General features: G+C 49.0%; 1 long non-coding RNA gene across 1 annotated transcript; it reads right to left on the bottom strand.

The window, feature by feature from the left end:
* Positions 1-3,776: 3,776 nt before the first annotated feature.
* LOC139598960 (uncharacterized) lies at positions 3,777-4,866 on the bottom strand. The gene is made up of 2 exons (XR_011682097.1): positions 4,796-4,866; positions 3,777-4,168 (listed from the first exon to the last, which is right to left on the bottom strand). It is a non-coding gene; the product is annotated as an uncharacterized lncRNA (long non-coding RNA).
* Positions 4,867-5,167: the final 301 nt, after the last annotated feature.

Here is a 5,167-nt window from a genome sequence, read left to right as displayed (position 1 = left end):
AAGTTGAACTTTAAAAGACTGATGCAGGTTAGAAGCCTGATCAAATAGATAGAGGGGGGGAATTGTTAAAGATAGGTTAGAAACTGTTGTAAAATAGTTGATAATTGTTAAGCATGTAGTGTTAGTTTGGTTATTATATTGTAAAAGGGGTTAAAAGGGTAGTTATAAGAAATACGGTACTCAAGGTACCGTACTACAGCTAAGGAAAGTGCACCACCCCCCAAGCGAAATGAACCAGCCTGGACAGAACTGTAATGGGCCAATCAAGTGCCTTAAACCTTCATGCAAATGAAGGATCCAAACAGAAACCAATCCAAAGGGACAAAAAACAGGATAAAAAGAGGTCATCTGGCCCAGTGAATCTGTGCCGCTCCACCTGGAACATCGGGGACATTGCTGCTCAAGAAAGAAAGAAGATCCAGCGCCAGCACCGCAGCATCCTTGACAGGAACGGTCCTGCTCCAACCACAGGCCCCCATGCTTTAAGCCTTATTATAATAAATGCTTAAATCACTTTAGCTCCGGGAGTGTGGTCCCGTTTTTAATACCTTGATAGCCAAGGTGCTGGCCCCTAGCAATGAGGAGGGACAGAGATTTTCTTCAAGGTTTTTAAGCCAAAAGACACTGTCTCCACAGCTGTATCCATATTGACACAATATGTTCTTGCCAAAATGTTAAATATGATGCTGGGTCACTTTGAATCACCTTCCTCCACATGGTCCATGTGCACAGGACATCCTCTGGATCTTTAGAGACCTCATCATTGTCTAGATCACTGTAGATGACTTCCAGCACTGATAATTCTCTCAGGTACTGTATTATCTTAATCTGTGGTAGTCCACTTTCCTGAGGAGTTCACAAGATCTTCCTTGAATGGATATCTTGCCCTCACACTTGAGCGGAGCCATGTCCAGAAACTGCACATTGCTGCCTCTATTAGTTTTGCGTGGCCTGGTTTTTGGTAGTGGCTTCTGTGAGAACCTGCCTAGAAGCTTCCATGTCCAGCAGAGACAATCCCTGATGGCTCTAAAGATGGACATGCCACTGGCCAAGGCTCAGCCAATTAGAAATAGTGATAACGCCCCTGTGATTACACATTTAAGAAGAAATCAAAATAAAGGCTGTTTCACAGTTTTAATTCCAGCCAGAGAAGAGCGGAGTGAGAATATGTAAAATGAGCAACTATGAAGACACCAAAGTCAGTGAAGGAGGAGATGAAGGGGATGGAGGGGCTCCAGGCACCGGAACTGAGATTCCTCTGCAGGCCATGGTGATGACCATAGTGAAATAGACTGTCTCCCTGCAGCCCATGGAGGTCCGCAGGAATGCCCATGGAGGAGCCCCACACCAGAACAGGCGGATGCCTGGGAGGAGGCTGTGATCCTGTGGGAGACCCATGGAGAGAGGGTCCTTGCTCCCATGCTGGAGCGGCCTGTCCTTGAAGGACTGTACCCCGTGCAAGAGTGACCCATGCTGCAGCAGTTTTGGGAGGACTGTTGCTCATGAGATGAACTCATGTCAGAGAAGTTTGTGGAGAACTGTCACCTGTGGGAGGGTCCACAGGTCCTGTCAGGAGCTTGCTCCAGCACAGGCTTCCCATGGGTCCACAGCCTCCTTCAGGCAGCCACCTGCTGCCGGGTGGGGTCCCCCACAGTCTGCAGGCGGACATCTGCTCCACCATAACCTCCAGGGTGTTGCAGTAGAGATGGACATGCTACTCCAAGGTGGCCACTGGAGACATGGATATGCCTCTGAGAACACAGGGGGTTAAAAAGCAGAGAACTCCCAGGGGAACTCTCTCTTGGTTCTGGTAGGTAAAAAGAGGTCAGATCTCCCCCTGCCCAGCCACAGGCTGGGTGGGGAAGCCATGAGGCCTGGGCTGAGGTAGGCCAGAGCCTTGGACAGAGAAGGGGGGTGAAAGCCCCTGCAGGATGGAAGGGTGGAAGAACACTGAGAGGCATCGGGGAGCCCTGCCCCGGGAGAGGGAGAGAGCCTGTGCCTGTGCTTTTGCCACCTTGAAACTTGATATCTTGTGCTGGCAGCACGGCTGAAGGAGAAGGGGTGGGGGTGGGGGGGGGGGTTGTGCAGCAAGACTTTTCTGGGACAATGAAAACTTTACGAAACACTAGTCCTCCTTGATTTGAACGAGAAGAGAGACAGATATGAAATAGAAGGAAATGGGCAAGTGTGGTGGAAGTCAGAGCAAGTGAAGGATGTCAGAAGATGAGGAAGAATCCTAGGTGGGAGGAGATGATGGAGTGGCCTTTGGCTGGACTTTTCTTGCATAGCCATAGACGAAACCAATTTCCTGTAACACAGAGACTGCATTTAGGGGGAGGCAATGGCTTGAGCCAAGAGAGAGTGACCTGCTGCAGTGACACCGAGTGCAGGAGTGAAAAGAACAGAGGAGGGTGTGGTAGTGCCCTGTCTTCAGGGAAGAAGAAGATCTCTGTTCTCGAGACCCTCGGCCCCAGGGTGAGTGAAAATGGGGGGGACCTTTGTCCCAAAAGTGAGAAACTGTTGCTTTTTTGGTACTTGGCAAAGCATCCTTAAAAGGGAACCCTATAAGCAGTTTTGGTCTGTGAACAGTGGTGAGAGCACTGTACATGGAAGGAAGGAAGATGTCACGATGGCAAGTGTTCTCCGGGCGGTGCCACGTGTGACATGGAAACACAAGAGGTTTCAGCTGTGTTTCCTGGGGAAGCCTATGGTACAAGAGGGACTCCTCTCTCCTTGATGAACTGGGAGTTGATTATCTGAGGGGTGGTAACTGGATTGAGAGTCTAAGGTTTTATCTCATGGTGCTGTGGGGGAAATTGCGGGGAGGAGAAGGAATGTTTTGGAAGGTTTTCATTCTGAGTTCTGTGTGTGTTCCTTTTTACATATTGTAAGTTAAAGTTTTTTCCTTTATTCTTAAGCTGGAGCCTGCTTTGCTCTATTTCTGGTCACATCTCACAGCAGCCACTGGGGAGAATATATTTTCATGGGGGCACTGGCATTGTGCCAGCGTCAAACCATGACATATTAACATTACTTTTTTGCCATTTTTCCCTTCTACGTTACCTGGCAGCATGATGCTGCTTTGGACAATGCTGGTTACTATCTGGACTAGACTCTGGAATTTTTCCAGAGTAGAAATCCATTTTGATTTAGGTGAAATGTACATCTTTGAATTAAGTCTGTAGCTTGCAAACATAGCTGTTTGGTCTGACTGCCTGTTCTCGCAAAAAACCTATGCTCGAAGAAACTGCTTCAGCCGAAGGACAGAGATAAGGAAGGGCCCCTTGAACTCTGAAACAGACGGAGAGACTGCGGGAGACAGGGCAGGGTGACCCAGGAGTTCTTTCTGTACTTTGTGATAAAAAAACTAGCTGCAAGTGTAACGGGAAATCAGTAAAAGGAATATGTATGACCCTATTGTGAAATTCTATGGATATGGATTAGTAAGGGAGATAAAAAAAGGATCTGAAGTTCCCAGAGGTACGCATGTCTTTTTAAGGGCAGCGATCCCCACATGCGTCCAGCGCTGTAATAAACATACCGGCTTTACAGCTTTTACAAAAGTTGTGGAGTTTTCTTTTTTCCGCAAATCAAACTCATGTCCCAAATGCTGACTCTGAAGCTGTCTATACTAGAGACTTTTGGGACTCTGTGGAGGTCACATTATACTGTTGTCATGGTTTGACGCTGGCACAATGCCAGTGCCCCCATGAGGATACCCTCTCCCTGGTTTCTGCTGTGAGATGTGACCAGGAATAAACAAAGCAGGCTCCCACTTAGGAAAGAAAAGAAAACAAAACTTTATTAACTACACTACAACTATATATAAAAAGAAACACACACAGGAAAAATGAAAACCTTACAAATACATTTCCTCCTCCTCCCACTAAATTTCCAATACAATACATCTATTTCCCAAATCACCAACTCTTGGTCCAGCACCACCCTTCAGACACTCAATCCTCAGTTCATCAAGAGGAGAGGAGTCCTTCTTGTACCATGGGCTTCCCCTGGAAACACAGCTGAAGCCTCGTGTGTTTCTGTGTCACTCGTGGCACCGCCCGGAGTACATCTGCCGTCGTGACCTCTTCCTTTCATGTCCAGTGCTCTCACCACTGAACATGGACCAGAGCTGCTTCTAGGGTCGTCTTTTCAAGGATGCTCTGTCCTGTTCCAAAAAGGGCACAGTCTCACCTTTGGGACACCTGTCCCCCCCATATTTTTTCACCCCCTGGGGCCGAGGGGTACCAACACTGAACCCTCTTGGTTCTGAGGCATTGCCTCCCCCTAGATGCAGTCTCTGTATCACAAGGAACATGGTTCTGTCCATGGCTGTACAAAAAGAGTCCAGCAAAAGCCACTCCATCATCTCTTCCCACTAGGATTCTTCTCTATTCTTCCACTATTTCTCACTCGCCCAGACCTCTCTCACACTTGCCCATTTCCTTCCTCATCTTCCACTCTATCTCTCTTCTAGGAAAGGTCAATGTTCTGTAAAGTTTTCATTGTCCAAAAAGGGTTAAAAACTCGGACTCTGCCTTCTCAGGAACTCCCACAGCGGCTGGACACCTTCTCGCTGCATCCTCCCCCCCCCTCCGCTTCTCCTTCTCAGCCGTGGTGCCGGCACATGTTATCAAGTTTCAAGGTAGCACAGTCCCAAGCACAGGCTGTACTCTCTCTCTCTCTCTCTCTCTCTCTCTTGAGGGGGGGCTGCCCGATGCCTCCTGGTACTTCTCCCACCCTTCCATCCTTGGGGGCCTCTTCACCTCCCCTCTCGGTCCAAGCCTCAGCCTACCTCACCCGGCCGCATGGCTCCCCTCCCCCGCCCAGCAGCAGCAGCTGGACGGGGGAGAGATGCGAACTCTTTCCTCACCGGAACCCAAGAGAGCCTCCCAGGGGAGAGCTCTGCTTTTAACCCCGTGTTCTCAGAGGCGGATCCAACGTCCCAATGGCCACAGTAGATGCCAATATTAAAATCTGAACATTCATTGGCCCAACCACAGCATCCCAGAAAACACATTTCCTGTCAAACCACCACAACTATGCTATTTCTCTCCGCGACAAATCAGCAGCAGATTTACTTTCCACTTGCGGCGTGCTTGTAGAAGTCTTTGCGGCAAAACCCCCGCTGCCGCACCCTTCCCTCCCCCACCCCTCCATTCCACCT

The sequence above is a fragment of the Agelaius tricolor genome, unplaced genomic scaffold (assembly GCF_023055355.1).
Source record: "Agelaius tricolor isolate 1412-34295 unplaced genomic scaffold, bAgeTri1.0.p SCAF_21, whole genome shotgun sequence".
NCBI lineage: Eukaryota > Metazoa > Chordata > Aves > Passeriformes > Icteridae > Agelaius > Agelaius tricolor.
Note: the sequence above shows the minus strand (reverse complement) of the source record. Positions and strands in the feature narration are given on the sequence as shown.